Genomic DNA, 16,827 nt, shown 5'->3' with positions numbered 1-16,827 from the left:
TTCACAGGGCAACGGGTTAACGTTTCGCGCAACAGCACAAACTTCGGTCGCTTTACGGTCAGAGTAGAACACCGAAGCGCAAAGATAAAAGCGGGTTATCAAAGGCAACGGCGAGCACCGCCGTTCGTTCGCTCCGCGATCGATTTCCAGAAATAACCTTGGCGATTCCGCGCGTTCGCGGTTATAGATCCGCGGCTTCCCGCGAAACTTCCCGACCCTGATACCTCCGCGGGAACTTTTATTCCCGGGTCCCGCTTCGTCGAAACTCGCGCGTAATTGAACCTTTCGCGTGACGTGCGCGGGTTATATCGGAAAAAGACCGTTCATACGGGAGAGCAATGGTCTGCGAAGCGAACGGGGAATCTGGCATACATCTGTGTCGCGTCGCGAAGTCTTCGTCACTTCCAATCAGTCGCGCGAAGTTCGGTCGGCGTGCGACGTACGGGTTTCACTATTAAAATTTCGAAATTGTGGGCGTTTAGATATGAAAACCCTTTCGCGAGCCTATCCTAGCGGCAATGAAGCCCAGGGACCCATTGCTTGTCGTTGTAGTTAATCCGTGGATTGGGCCCGAGGTAGGCAATAGCTGCGAATTTTATATCTGCATGTAATTTAAAGTCGAGGCGATCCTTGGGGCTGTTGCTGCTATGGTCGTTAGGAATTTCCGAGTCTCCTGCTGACGGAACCAACCGACAGACCGCTGGCGGGGAAGTAGGGTTTTTTCAATTTTTGGGAAAAACCAATGCTACCCACGCGTCCGTCACTCTCCCGCCACCAGCGGGAGATATATATCGTACGCCGACCAACCGGCATTATTCATTGCACCTTTAGAAATTCAAAGATCGAACTGAGAAACGGTAGACTGTCACTTCTTTCGCGCTCCCCAAAATACATCCTCCGAGTCCCCAACGCCCTGAATCGTTTTCCTTCCTACAATACCTATATATCTACCTAAACAGCATGTTCGTCCTAAACACCTCCAGTAAAACAAGACGACAAGCGCAATAGCTACCGTCAAAGTGATCGAAGACAATATCACATCGTATTGTATTACACAATTACCAACTTCCCCCGTGACACCTGACAAAAACCTCCCTCCGCTTGGAAGTTCACTGCCAATCGATAGATACCAGTCACACCGTGAATCCCTATAAACCAAAGCCTAACCCTCGCCACAGCAGCAGCATCAGCCTCGCGTGTATATCCGTCGCCGCAGTGTCCCAAAGTCCAAAGCGTGCGCAGTTTACATTCCAACCGAACGATCCTGGACCAGGTACTTTAATCGTTCGACCGAACACTCCCAGACAACGTGTGTCTGAAAGGGAACGGCTTAGCTTGAATGGCGAGAGGCGATCCCAACGCCCTGAATCGGTTTCCTTCCTGCAAAACAGACAACGCGTACTCGGCAATCTGTAACAATCGAGCGTTACCAAATCACCGTTCGTCTCTCGCGTCCTCTTTAAACTCCGACGGCTATTTAAATCCGTACAATTCGTATCCGCGACTCCTCGACCTCTGCTCGAATCCGTTCGAGCAGGTTCATTTGCATTTATTCTAATTAACGCGTCGATCCGTGGAAACCGTACTCGACGTATAATTCAGACCGCCGGCGTTCCACGTCCAGCCGTTCGAAAAAGCTCCGGCGATCCCCAGCCTGTAAATTCCGGAGTCGCTGTCGCAGAGCGCGCCGATTCACTTCCAACAGTTTCCTCGCGATCGTACAGCCCCCCGACATTCCACGGCGAAATTAATATCCCCCATAGAACATTAAGTTCCCGGGGGCGGCGCAGTTTTTCGACGGAAAGACGTCCCGCTCCCGAATGCCCGCGCCGTTGCCGTGTATTTTACGCCCCCGCCGAGACTTCTCTAATTTGGCCGCGCTCCCCGGCTGCATTTTTCCTCCTTCGAACGCGCGGTCCCCGCGTTACACCTATAAACCCGGTTCGAACCTATAAACCCGGGCGCCGGCGTAGTTCCGGCGTTTCGGACCGGTCGCAGTCGTTTTTGCGCCCTCTAACCGGGGCTCTCTTTATTTAAGTTCCCGGTGTGTCCGGGCAATCGTCCCTTCCGCCGGCCGTAATACAGTCGACTGCCGAGTTTTAAGAGGGGTCGCTTCGCGAAATTCGCAGCGGTGCTCGAACGACTGCCGCTGCTCCTCCCCTTCTTGTTCTCTCGAGAGGAGCCATCGTGCTCAGCCTCCGGAGCTGCACGGCGAAATACGACGAGCACACTCCAAGACGACGGCTCGAAAATATTTCCTCGCTGCGGCGAGGGGAGGGAGGCGGCGATTCCGGAGCAACGAGAGGCACGCCGGGAAAAAACGATTGACGACGCAGAAATAAGCAGGCTTACGCTCGCGGGGAAACCGGGGAGGACTATTGCACCCGTTGCAGCTGATGGGGAAGGACGAGGCACCAAGATGGAAACTAATTTCGGACGTCGGCTTATTGGCCGAAGCCTGGCGCGGCTTGATTGAATTCTGTTAGAGCGAATTCCCTCTACTTTGTTCCTGCCGCGGGCTTCCATCTAGCCCATTTCCATCTCTTTCGTTCTTGCTTTTGAAGTCGGCGGTCGCCTCACTGTCCCAGGTCTCTTTGGATTCTTCTGTCCTCCGCCTGGCAGCTGTTACACTTTCTATCGGCGCGGCGATCGTGTCGCGATTGCACCGATACGCGTTGATGCATCAATCGCTTGCGAAGCTAGTTTCGCGACGGTGTCTCGCTGTTCGAAGTTCGACGAACGCGTAGAAAAATCTGACGCGTAGATTTCGCGTAGCAAAATGGAACGATGAAACGGCGTGCTTAATTTGTGTACGTTTTCTCAGAAGTTTTATAGAATGTTGTCTACACATCGCCGGAGAGCGTCGAATATTGCCGGTGAAAAAGAGTCGGGTGCAAAGCGGTAATGACGGAGAACGGTACGTTCGGCCGTGAAAGTTTCATCGTGCTCGCCGCTTTCAGTACCGTGTCCGAGACAACCTGCCGAACAAGCACCGGGCAATAGATATCGCGTCGAAGTTTGATCCAACAATGCGAAAAGCTTGCCCCGGAATTATCTGGGAAAATACGAGAGGACTCCTCGACCGACCCAATATCTCTGCGATCTGAGTCACGTACTCGACCGGCGACGAATTCGCCGTCGAATTTACGAGCACTAGACTCCCCCCGACCCGTTCCGTCGCCTCGAACCCTTTGAGCGGTTCGTGGCACGAATTCTTCCCGAATTAACCAGTTAACCGTAGAATTTACTTCGGGGAATCTCTCGCGGGACGTGCGATGAAATCAACCGGCGACGAGTGTGCTCGTCCAACAGGACAGACGCGTTTAATGTACATTAGAATAAGAAGCTGAAGCCAAGTAAAATCACACGTTCATTCGAAAAGATGATTAACCAGTTAACTGTGGCGATCTATTTGCGAAGCGCCCACCAGTGTGCGTCGCGATAATCAAGCGATGACGCGTATAGTCGTCAGAGTAAGTGGCGCTGTTGAAATATTCGGTCGAAAAGACGACCTTATTTTAGAAAACCAACAATTTTATTAGTAATATTTACACAGTCGCTCGACATGAACATAGATTTATACATAATGAACGGAAAACTTAGAAAGAAAAATCAAATATTTATAGGTTTCGACACATCAAGATGAAAATCGGGATAACCAAAGATCCAGTGTTACTGCACTGCTTACGAGTTAGCTCTCAGGAAGTTAATAAAATATTTATAGAAGTTAAAAATTTAAACTGTTGCTGTCGCGTGATGTTCGCGAAAACAAGGAGCATTGTTTCGATACGTCATGAGAATCGGGACATTTGAAAAGACGATTAGTTAATTGTCGTGGATATTAGTATCGTTTTTGGTTTTACGATGACGAGTACACTCATCGGACACGATTAAAGGATACCCTCGTATCAAAGTGTCCGCGGATAATCTCGAGAGGCGTAAAACTGCGATGGACCGGGTCAGGAGGAGACGAAACTGTCCGAAGGGGAAAAAGTCGAGGGTTTTGGTCGTTTTCTCACGAAACTCGGCGATTCCGAGGGATTTCGAAGGGCGTGAGGCGACGAGTTCCGGAATTTTTACAACCGCCTCGTAAAGGGTCAGACGTGGAAGATGCTGGGGCCATTCTTGGCACGAGCGACACGCGGTGAACGCTACAATTCGCTCGTGTTCGCCTCTCTCGGTCGTATTGTCGGTCAGGGGGTGGAAAAAAAATTGCGAGACATCGTGCGAAGGTACCGTGGGGCGTCGTCGCTTAGAATTTCGCCGGAAACCAGTGGCGTTCAGCGATTTCGGTGGGAACTTTATCGCTAATGCGTCGTGAAACACTGAACCTTGACCTTGCGAAGAATACGCTCGGTTTAACCTGTTAACTGTGGAATTTACTTTGAAGAATCTCTCATTGCGCGCGTAATAAAATCAAAGGATCCTAACGAAAAACTAAAGCGAAACGAAGAATTACATGTTTGTCTCAAAAAATAAATCCATCGTTAGAAAACTTAGCACCGTTAGGAGTTTTAAGATGACGCGCATACTCAAACACAGTTAACTGGTTAATAACAGTACGATCTGAATAAAGGTTCATTATAATGTCGGTGTAATTTCTCTGGTTCTCCTTGCTCCACGGATATATGAATTTAACATCAACCGAGGGGAATAGTTTCTGTAAGTACAACAGTCATTAGAGTTATGAGTACTCTAACTGAATAAGAAGAGGACACACTAATTTATACATTCTCTGTCCTTTGTTCTTCACTTTCGAGCAATTCTTTCAAGATAATTGCGATGGAGACGCAAGCCAAATGAGCGTAATTAACTCTGCATTCTGGCAACGTATTCGAGGTAATTGAAAGCGAGCCTACGACGTTGTCTCTTCCTAGAAGCCTTTTACCTTTGGCTTCTTCTTCCTAGGTGTTCGAGTCGCGGAACTCGAGTTTGGAACTGTTGCGTTTATGAGGGAAATCAGTTTCTGCCAGAGTCCCGGTGAATCCGACAGGAAACAGAATCCCCAGCGAATCATCAGGCGTATTTCCTACCAGCGACTGTTCCGTTTCCCTTCGCGCGATGGCAGATTTCGACAAGCGCGCAGGACCGACGCAACAACACAACAAGGAGCCGTCCTCTCATTTCCGCGGACACGGAGTTCGCTTTCCGGCTAACGTTCTCAGCTAACGGGAGAACTTCGGCCGACCGTCCGGCACGGACGCGTTTCCTTTGCGCTTGTCCGACATGCCACCGACCTGAACTACTTTTACGATACTCGTACCTCGTCGTTGTCTTAGAGAAACCGTTGCTCTCGCTTTTGCTCCTGTTTTCTGGACCAATATGCTACGTTCGGATGACAATTCCGCTAATAAGGAGTGTTGACCCTTAAATTATTTTACTATTCAGGCCCCACTTGATTTCCTACAGCGAAGCTATAAAGTTTGATGTTTAATATTATACTTCATATAATGCATCAATCTGAGAAATATCGACATAAAAATTTGTCCGTCAATTCGCGTGAATTTCTCGAGTTGGTTTCACGAAATATCGTCTTCGTCTCATCGGAAAATGTTGAAATATTTCCAGTGAAAAACTTCGGAGTGCGAAGGGTTAAGTATGCTAGGTCACTGTGAATCTTTCCACTAGTTGTCCAGGTTACAGTATTTCCTCGCGATAAACTCGAAACACTTCCAATCCGTTAACAGTCGACAGTCTTCCATAGAACCGTCGACGAAAGTTCGAGTTCCAAAATCTGAATTCGAACATCTGAAAAGTCGAACTGTCGGAAGTCAGCCTGATTCCCATAAGAGGTTAACCCTTTCGCGACGGCGCACCTGTACCATTCCTCGCTACTTTTCGCGACAGTGCGACTGACCATACTTCGTACGTATTTACAGCTTTATTTTGAGTTCGCCGTTGAAATAAATCAGCCACGAGGCGACGAAACTCTTCTCCCCTCGCCTCTCAATGCAAATCCCCATTACCATTGACATCAGAAAACACGTAGCTCGCGGTCCAAGGAAAAACCCTGTTACAAAAGAACCCTCGGAACCGTTCCTTTAGCCGCGAGCCATTCTCATCGCCGGTACGGTATAAAAATCGCCCGCGACGCGACGCGGGAGCGTGGTTTAATGGCCCTCGTAAACCGGAAAGAAAATTAAAATCCGAGACCGGTCCTCCTCCGGCCGGAGGAAACACACGCTATCAAGAGAGTTTCATTGCCGTCGAGAAAAACCGGACGCAAATCCCTGTTGCCCTGTTTTACGAGTCGGACAAGGGTCCAAGCCGCAGCCTGTCACCCGGCGAGTCCTTCTTCCTCGGCCTCGCTCCTCGGCCTCGACTCGTGAGCGCGATTTTCTGCGGAGTCAGCTAACCGACGCCCAAATCCTGGTGGCCGCGAAGAGGAGCCGGCTCGGCGGAAGAAGGGGACCCTCGAGATGCGATCACGGAGGAGCCGTTCCCCGGCTGGCAGCCGGCCATCTTCCTTAATCGGAAGCAAACGTTTAGCTGCTCTTCTCTTAACTCCCACTCCCCGTTCGCTCTGGCAGCCTCCGCGCTCCACCGGCGGATCCAGGACTCCGATCGCGTTCCAACGGGCACGGGCCGCCTCCATTTTTGTCGCTTGTAACGGCGGGATTGTCCGGTAAATTGAACCTTTACAGTGTACAATTACGCCCGGCCGGGCCGGTTCCGCTCCTTTATTCTCCGTTTTGAGGGCCGCCGCCCAGTCGGCCGAGGATTCTCTCGCTTCTGTTCCAGGAAATTTGATTTCCCCCTGCCCGCCGCGGGGAAAGCAATCTTGCCTCTCGTTCCGCGGTCCGGGGGATCTTCGGCGGGCTCCTGGAACGGCTGCGAACCTTCTTTCCCTTGGACGTTCTTCGCACGGAACCTGCGAAAGTGCCGCGTGTCGCGGCTTAAATAATAGATTTCCGGGAGCGCGGAGGAAGCGGATGAACGTTATTGTTGTTTCTTCGTAGCTTCTCGGCGCGTTGGGAGTAGAACTCTATTCGATCCTTCGTTTCGGAATTGGATTGTAGAAGCTGTTACAGCGAGGGCGACGGAGGGATGTCTAGTAGACGCGTAGAAGCGAACTGCGAGGAGCGATGTCGTTGAATTAAATTCGAAGCGTGTTGAACGCGTACGGTCGTTTTAACCCCTTGTCCTACGAGTGAGACTCGGTGAAGATTTTCAACGTGATTCAACGAATGTGTGTATATATACGTAATGACCTCAGGAAATTAAATCGGAGATTCATCGCGGATGTGTTGTTCCCAGTGAAAATTAAACTGCGGTTAATGTACGGATAGCTGGGAATTATTCATCTTTGACTGTTGGAAAGTTCCATGTATCTGTAGGGCTGCTAAAATAAAAACTAAATCCGTAGTCAGGTTAAATATATTTATATATCCTCGAATTTTTCGTTTTTTTCAATGAATTATTAACCTCTTAGGCACGACGCGCCACTATAGTGGCTCCGTCGCTACCAATATATCATAGATCATACCCAATTGTACTACTAACTATTAAAGTAAATTCTTAAAGTTAAATTATGTGCATCGCATCTTTCAGAAAAATTATAATTTAATCATCGAAAACTTCATTCCAACGTACTCGCGTAGAGAACAGCACTGTCCGTACAGAACTCCGCCGTGCAGAGGAACAGCCCCGCGCAAAATTCAGTGCCTAAGAGGTTAATCACAAGGTAGCCGTATCGATCGGAGTCGAGAAAGAAATCACAGGCCAAGGGGTTAATGAATATCAGTAGCTTCGAGTGGCTTCGGGTTACGGAGATGTAACGTGGGATTCCCCGATGACGCCGGAGCGTCTTAGCCCGCTTCGTTTCCCGGGATATTTACCATTCAGGCGGCGTGTGTAGTTCGAGGACGATTTATCGGCGATCGTTGAATCCAAACCGCGCGGGTAACGATCGTCGCGCAGCCTCGGCTCGGTTTCCCGCGTTCGCGCACGAAATAATTGCCGCGCCGAGGTCTACGTGGCTTTCAATTAACCCGCCGCCGCTCGTACGTACTTAGCAGCGGACAAATCTCGTCGATTAACCGTCCGCAACAGCTGCGCCCTCCATTAACAACCGGACGGACCGGCCACACGCGACGGACCGCCGCGGAATTTTCAACCGCAGCTGCGAAAGTGCACACGCGGAACCTGTTCCGCGGCCTCCGAACCGGGAGAACGAGGAAAGAAATGAGGCCTGCTGTAGGAGTAGGCTGCGAAATGACTTTTTGTTTAACCCTGGATAACCTGCGTCAGGCACCCCTCACCAGTGGGGCTGGCGAGGAAAAGAAAAGATGGGTTTCCCCGCGTGCGGAGCTAGCTTCATTTGCTTCGTCGGCCGTTTTAGGGCTCGGCGATTTAACCCCTTGCACTCGAGAGGTGACTCTCAGTCGGTATCAATAAAATACATTATTAACATTAGTATCGATAAAAATTTATGGAGACCGAATCTACACCGAATTATCTCTGAGTATCAGTGATACGAACAAACGTATCAAACAGGAGTGACAGGCTGTGAAATACTACATGTCAAAGGTATTCGATGTATTCGAACTCCATAATTAACGAAGAAGTGATTATAATTCGCTTTAATCGACGTGAATCGCAAAGGTAACGAATAGTTCGAATGTGAAAGAGAAACGGTCGAACTGCGATGACCGAAAGTCGCAGTAATTGAACCGCGATGATCGAACGTCGAACGGTCCGACAGCGTTATCGGAAGTGTAATCGAATAAAAAGCGAACTGCGAGCTAGCCGGTGGCGCGCGCATGACCTAATCGGGCCGAGGAGCATTTCGCCGGACCGAAGAAACGTTAGCGAGCTCGAGGAACTCGGGAATTACTTCGTGCCTGTTAAGGCATCGCTTCGAAGTGCGCAAAGTCTTATCTCCAGCATCGAGGGTAAACATTTCCCTCCCCCGCTGACTCCGTTCTACGGGCGAGCGTTCGCGTTTAATTGAAATACACACCCGTCCGACTCGCTTTCCCGAGTCAATTCGAAGTTGGCGCGGGCGAACTTGCCGCAGGGCGCCGCGCCGCCGTCGACGGCCAACTTACGCCCGTCGAGAACGATCCAACTAGCGAAAATGTCTTCGGGGGAATGACCAATCCACGAAACAGTCCCCCGACAAGTGTCCCTCGAGTGTACCGAGTTCGGGACGAGTGTCGGGTCATTGTATAAGTAACGTCGGCCTTTTCCCCGGTTGAACTTGGAGCTCGCCACAATTTTCGGTTGACGTACAGGGTGTTTTGGGATAACTCGAAGTCACTCGAAGTGAAGAATAAATAGAGAATTCACTCGCGTAGGACTTCATTTATGAGACAACCGATCGACTTGTAAGAAATTACAATATACAAGATCATTGCTGTCGACTAAAGATATTTAATGGCATAAGTAAATTAACGATAGTGTAATTTAAGATCTCTGATAGCGAATATTTAATAATCGTTCCTATTTACCTTCACTGCGAAGGAACAAGTCGTACGTAAAATGTTCAAGATTCTTACGGCGCTTAACGCGGTAATTAACATATCGCAGCTTGGTAAGATAATATTATACAATAGCAATACAAAATTTCTATTATCCTGAGACTCATAATCTCGAAAATAATGCTTGCATCGCACACACGGAGGACTTCATAAAGCAATTTCGCAAGTTCCTTTCGTTCCACGGTTCTGCGTGGCCCACAGTATATTTTCGCTGAACACACGCGCCGGGAAGAAGCGCGTTATTCGCGGAATGCCAGGCTGCGGAAGTGCAACGCGTTTGGTCGCGCCATTATTCCAGCAGTTCACCGGCTGTTTCCGCTCGCCGGAAGCTCCCGCTCGCCGAAAATTCCCAGCAGACGCGCCGCGGAAAACCAACGGGGCCGTCTTACGCGTCGCCGAAGCGTCGCGCACGCGAAAAATCGACTCCGCGAGTTCCGTCGCGCTCCAGTTTCACGCAACGCGGCCCCGTTGCAGGCGAAACCGGGAGAACAAAGGTCGCGAACGCGACCGCAGACCGTAGTCTGCAGGATTTGGGGGTCGAAACAAGAGCTAACGAGCGACGGTTCAAAGGGACGCGCGATCGCCGCGTCATTCCGCCGGTTTCGTTTCCGCGAGTTTGTCCTGTTTCCGTTGTCTCTCGTTCGCGATGCACGCCTGGTTCGATTGTACGCTGGTAACCCTTTGACCTCCGACTTCTTTCTCGACTCTGACCGATACGGTTATTGGATTGGATTTTAGAAATATTATTTTGTAAATGTTTACGCCGATTTTTATTGATGCGATCACACTGACGTGTACCTCAATTATCTACCATCAAATCTCCGGTTTCCACGATCTAAATAAACGAGCGTCGATTCTTTTAGGAATAATAGAATCAAGTGTACGATAAATTATAAACCTAGTGTTAATAATTTATTGGAAAGAGAGACAAATTCGAAGCATACGTTATGCCTATATTTACTTTCGAGTATAACAGTTGATTACAGAGGAATAATATGTACTTTGAATTCGGTTACTTTGTGATTAATAATTTATTGGGAAGAGAGACAAGTTCGAAGCACGCGTTATGCCTATATTTCCTTTCAAGTATAACAGTGAACTAATTTGAATTGAATTCACGAGTCTCGCTCGTAGGACAAAGGGTCAACTGAGCGTTTCACTGTTATCATTTAAATATAAATTGTTCTCTAGGTTACAATGTTAAAATATTCATGTATCATATAATACACAAGGCAATTATATATCGAATATATTACATTAGTACGGTTGAAGGCTCTATGAAACTTCAACGACGTGTGCATAGATTACACGAGTGGTACCGAATATTTTCATAAAATACAATTTCATAGTTTATTCATTGTTTAACTTACGTTAACTTCATACTTGCGGTAGTCAGGTACGATAGGACTAAACTGTTGATCCCCTAGATAGTTTGCTTTGGGCTGTTTGCGCAAGAAGGGCGCAATCTCCGTTGCGCGAAGTAGCGTATGGAGCATAGAAGAATTTAGCAAATAGACTCGCTGGAAGAAGAATGTGTGTAAAGGGTGTATATTCGAAGGATGAAGTTCGTAGTCGAAAAACTATCGCGCGACGGAGGGTCGTTCTCCGTGACACCGTGAACACGAGAACGAAGCGTAAGATGCCCAGATTTTCTCGATCCCGGCGCGATAATCGGTCTGTTTCGCAATTCCGTTGATTCGCAGCTGGCAAATGATATAAAAAATCTGTCGCACGTCCGTCGACGCGTATCGGGCCGAGCGTCGGCCGATATTCGTAGCTCGAAGGGCAAATACATCGATATTTGCGCGCAGGGCGGTCGGAACGCGACGAATCGCAAATGAAATAAAAACGCGGCCGGATAGCGCGGCCGTAATCGCATTTTTCCCGTCAGCTTTTGTCCGGTGATATTTCCGGATCAGGCGATTCGCAATTAGCCCCCGTCCAGCGAGATAACGTCGAGTGGACGTTGAATAACGTTCCACTTTTTCCCGGATACAAAGAGAGAACCCTCCGTTCCGTTTCGCTTCCGCGAGGAACGTGTACGCCGCGCTTTTCCCTCCCCGCCCCCCTGCCCTTTCTTCTCTCGCCATTCACGAGGAAAGCAGGAAATCCCTTCGGTGTCTCGAAAGTCGAGATTTTCCTCGCGGAATCTTGGCGGTGTTGCGTCTCCGCGCGCCCTCGCCTCGTCACGATTCAGGACGGCGGGCAAGTGGTCCTCGAGAGCGAGGAAAGGCCAGAGCCCGGCTTCCGGCGAAGTAACTGAGACGTTAGGATCGCTTTAACTCTCGCACCGCTCGGAGAAATACCTCGTGTTTTTCATATTTTCCTGACTAACCAATTCCAGCGAGAATCCCGGAAACATTTGTTGTCGTGCTTGAATGCGATGTTATTCAGTGCGCGCGATTGTTCGTAGAAATATCCATCCAGCCTCTGGAACAATACATTTTATATGTACAACGAGAATAAAGGTTGCAGTTAATAAATATAATTCATTAGGTCATTGGTCAGGTTAGGTTAGGTCTTGGTTAGGTTATTATATATATTTCTACCAACTACGTAACGTTTTTCCAGTAAACCGAATGTAACTTTTGAATTCAATAGAATGACCTAAATATATATATATAACGAGAATAAAAGTTGCAGTTAATAAATATAATTTATTAGGTCATTCCATTGAATTCAAAAGTAACATTCGGTTTACTGGAAAAACGTTACGCAGTTTGGAGAAATATATTCCTCGTTTCAATGCGCTTCGAACGCTCCCTTTCGCAATGAGCTCAGACAGGCCGCGTTTCAAAAAAATATCCCGCGGGCGCAGGGATTAATTCCTTGCGATCTCCGCGAAGAAAGAGAACTGCCGTTGTCTGCTGGTTCGCGCGAATACCTCGCTCCTAATACTCTGCTCCCGTTCTCGCTGCCATTTTCCGTATTAACGAGCTGCAATTCGGCCTCGTTTCCCCGCTCGCGTTATCGAACCGCTCGAGCGAGCGAACTCGCGATCGGGCATCGCCGTAATCGCGCCAACTCCTCCGCCGAGTGAAAATCTCACGATCCCGCGGATTCTTGCCCGAACTTCCACTCCTATAGCGGTCCAACTTCCGCGCCCGCGTAATTAATTTCACCGACTGTTCGGTGAAAGCTCGATTACACGGACACAAGGGCCGTCGATTCGTTTTTTTAAAAATATTCCTCGCGTTGCTGCCGAGTGCAGCGTTGCGAACACGGGAAAGCAAACATTGTACTCGCGCGATGGCTATTAGCAGCGTTTCCAATGCTGCGAAATACACTCGCATATAGATTCCCGATTACGAGTAAACACTGCTTTCAACGGCGAATTGTAGAGTCTGCTTCGCTCGGAACCTTGCGTGAAGTTGGGGAATGTTACTAAATTAGTCGTTACTTCTGGCGCGGCGCCTTTCAATCGCCGTTTGATTTGACCGAGCGAAATGATGAAATTTAGAATTCAATATCAAATTTTCTATAATGCATCGACGCATGTAGCATCGAAATAAAATAGCTCTGTCGCTTAATTAATGCAAGGTATTTCTTTGTGTTCGTTGTAAAACATATTGATATTTCATCGGAAAATAATGAATATTTATTTAGAAAAATATTCTCGAGTGCAAAGGGTGTTCAAAACGCTCCTCCCTCGACAGGTCCCTAAAATCTGAGTTAACCCTGTTAACCCTTTGCACTCGGATGTTTCTTACTAGAAATATTTAACATTTCTTTACGAAGACGATGTTCTTCGAGACTAATTAGAAGAGAAATCACCAGTACATTGAGGAACAAAGCTGTTTTATTCCAGTGCTTCTCGCATCGAGGCATTGTACAAAGTCTAACATTAACACCGAAACTACCAGAGGGGTTAAATGACCCATGCCTGATGTCTTCTATTCGCAATTACACCCGTCGGCGTGCTACGTACGGGTTTCGCTATAAAATTTCGAAATAAAAAACGCGTACTCGACACCGGAAGCAGGTGTCATCGAGCGACCGAGCTCGTCCCATCGCGGGGCACGCGTGGCGGCCGCACGTGGCGTGAAACGTGCCCTCCGATCAGTCGGCCTGCGTCCGACTATTGATCGGCCTGTTCCACTGTCGGCCGGCTCCATTAAACTTTCACGTCACGCCGGATTTTTCCCCTGGCCGCCATTACACCGATCATGAGGGGTGGTCCCGATCAACGGGCGGACGCGTCGCTTTTACGAGCGTTTCGCGTGAAAGTTGCCTCCGTTTCCCCGGCTCGGTTCGATCATTAGCGTCTTCAAAGCCAGCGTCACGCGTGCGACCGTTCCGTTTCAGCGTCGCGACGCAATCATTATTTCGCTCGTTCGATTACTAAACGCGGAGCAGATGAAAAGCAGCTGCCAATAAACACAGCTATAAGCTTGCCGCCTTTAAATAGGTTAAAGAATGAAAAGCGAAACGAGGACAACGGTTTCGACTCTTTCATTCCCCTTTTATCGATCAGACGAACTCTATAAGCTATCGAATGCCTTTAACGCGTGAACACAACGAATTCCCGTGTCGTTGAAAATGAACTTACTTATAGTCTCAATAATGTAGTATCTAGAATCTTTAGGTTAAGGTATTTTTAAGAAGAGCGAGCGTAAGAATGCAACACTATTAACCCCTTGTCCTACGAGTGAGACTCGTGGTGATTACTCAGTTCATTCGAATGAAGTAAATATTATTCCTCTGTAATCAACTATTACTCTTAAAAGGTAGTATAGGCGTAACATATGCTTAGAATTCTTCTATTTCAAATAAATTATCAATGACAAAGTGGCCGTATCGATCGGAGTAAAAGAAATGATAGGCCAAGGGTTTAAGGGAAGTATTCCATAATTCATTTGTCCGCCTTCGCCAGTTCCTCCACGGTAACAATATAATAATCTCAGCAATTCTGACGATTTCGCTGCTGGACGATCGACGGTCGATCGAGGGCACTCGTTTCCAGCCGATCGCAAAGAAGGTTGTTCCAAGCAACCGACGGACAGACGTATATCAACCTTATCCTCGTTCCTCAAGGAACAGACACCCGATTCGATCCCGTGTCCCGTTTACTTTCGTTTAATCCGCTCCGGGCGTCCGCGCAGCCCGTTGGCCGGTTGATCCTCCATCGGCTGCCCAGGCCCGCGCTGAGCGCAGCGGCAATTAGATATGCGCGTCTCGGAGCTGTCGTGCACTCCCGGGTTGAACCAGGTCGGTGTCTGAAGGGGCCATTTGTCTCCGTTCTCCGTAATCTCGCGGTAATTTGTACCGCGCCTCGAACTCCGCGGCTAACGCGATTCATTTTTCACGGGGCTCCACTCCTTCCTCGGGAAGTTCGTCGGCGCGTTCCGCTTCCCCTTTAAATAGTTAATGAAAAGTTCCGTGTCGCGGGCCGCGGTAAATCCTAATTCCGCGGCGGGATTACAGCTCCGCACCGGGTCAGATCGCGATAACACGCGCGCCGGGGGTTAATTATTACAACCGCGACGCTGGATGGCGAGAACCTGCGACCGGAGATCCTGTCCCCTCGGCGGGGACTCCGCTTTCCATCATCGCGCGGCCTGGACCTGTTCCGACGCAACACGCCCTGGATTTCGGCTTGTTTTCATTTAGACGGGAATGTATCCGTTACCCCAAAAATCTCTTTTATGGCCCTAGAACACTCGCTGTCCCACTGCCTTGACCCTTTGGACTCTGTAGACTCCGATATTGCACCAGTTATGACATTGAATATTTTAACGAATCGAAGAAACTACCCTAAAATTATTAGATTTTCCAAATTTTCTACTGTAAGAGGTGCAAAGTGTTGAAGCGTTCGTGTAAACCGCGATAAACAAGGGAACACCGTCTAGGACGCGTTCGCCCCGCGTTTCGTTTCATTATTCGGTTATTATTCGGTTACGATACGCGTTCCTGTTCGTAGTCGCGTGGTCGTATGGTCGGTCGTATAATGTGTAATCTCGTGATTCCTAATTAGTCTCAAAGAACATCGTCTTCGCCTCGTAAAGAAGTGTTAAATATTTCTAGTAAGAAACATCGGAGTGCAAAGGGCTAAACGGTACAGGAGAACGTTAATGAACATTCGATCGTCTGTTCGTTACCGAGTGAATCGAAGGAAGCGTCGTGTTCCAACGAAAGTTTCTGCGTGTCCGAATGAAACACCGAGATCGGATTGATCGCTCAATTCACTTACTTCGCGTCTACGCAGGCGTTCCTTAATCTAATTCAGCTTTAGAGTCATTACGTTTTTCCAATTTGTTCTTCGTCATCGCGCAACGTTCCCCGTTCTTCATATTCCTGTGCACAAATATTTGAGTCGCCAGGCGAGCTACAAACTCGGCGCGTTTACATTCACAAATTTGCAAAACACGACAAAACAAACCTCACGGGCGCTTCAAATATTTACAACGCCTAGTAAGTTTAACATAAACGTTAAAATACTAGGGAAATCAGTGAATAGAATTATCCGAGAGCCCTTACAGTACAGATAATTCCCCTCGAGTTCATAGTTTTCCACGGATTCGCACAAGCCTATTCGCGAAGTGTGCTGTAAGGAAAGCTTGAAACGCTTTGGAACCAGCAAATTATAACATCCACTCCAATTCTTAACCCTTTCGGCCCTGGCGGTGGCAATTACCGCAGCTTCCTAGTTTCTTAGTTTATGGTCGAAAAAATTCCAAATTTCGTTTCAGTGTTATTTATGTGCATACAAGTAATAAACAATAGGAAGACAAATTTTTCTCTTACGGAAAATAATTCAGGGCTGAAAGGGTTAAAACTGTTACGAAGAACTGAAATAAACTCAGCTATCATTCTACGTATCGATGCTAAACTATGTCGCCTTCAGCTATATAATTGTGCTATTAATGGTATTTAAATCATCACTTAAAAATCATTCTCTCCCCCACAAGCATTCCTCTTACTCACACTTCTTACTCACACCGTCTTAACACATAGAACGCCAGCTTAGATTTTTAGTCGTTTAATCGCTAATCCTACGTTCACGTAACATTTCAGATACATACAACACAAATCCAAAGTAAAATCTACAAAGTCGAATTCCTTATTCCCTTCCGTAACTTAGAAATGTTCGTTCAATCGATGTTTAAAAATATATCAATACAATCATCGACGCTCGCGTTTTCAGTAGCTGAAATTTCGCCTGCGTTCAACGCGTTAAAACCACGGTACCACATAAAATATTTAAACAATTATTTCCAAAAGTTTTCCAATCCCCCGTTGAAACAGTTTCCATGCCGCGCAGCGAGCAACCGAAAACCGGCGGGTTTCCGTCTATCGATTCCTGTTCCACCGAATTAGCCGTTAAACGCGATTACCGTTGACGGAG

At 48.0% G+C, this 16,827-nt stretch overlaps 1 protein-coding gene and 1 long non-coding RNA gene across 2 annotated transcripts in view; one reads left to right on the top strand and one right to left on the bottom strand.

Annotated features, from left to right (window-relative positions):
* The window catches only part of LOC116432648 (uncharacterized), a 199,392-nt gene that overhangs the window by 106,519 nt on the left and 76,046 nt on the right, over positions 1-16,827 (top strand). The gene's annotated exons all lie outside the window — the stretch shown is intronic.
* The window catches only part of LOC143174822 (uncharacterized), a 121,912-nt gene continuing 116,739 nt past the window's right edge, over positions 11,655-16,827 (bottom strand). The window contains exon 4 of the long non-coding RNA XR_012999210.1: positions 11,655-11,912. This is a non-coding gene — a long non-coding RNA (uncharacterized LOC143174822). The remainder of the gene's footprint in view (positions 11,913-16,827) is intronic.

This window comes from Nomia melanderi, chromosome 8, assembly GCF_051020985.1.
Source record: "Nomia melanderi isolate GNS246 chromosome 8, iyNomMela1, whole genome shotgun sequence".
Taxonomy (NCBI): domain Eukaryota; kingdom Metazoa; phylum Arthropoda; class Insecta; order Hymenoptera; family Halictidae; genus Nomia; species Nomia melanderi.
Note: the sequence above shows the minus strand (reverse complement) of the source record. Positions and strands in the feature narration are given on the sequence as shown.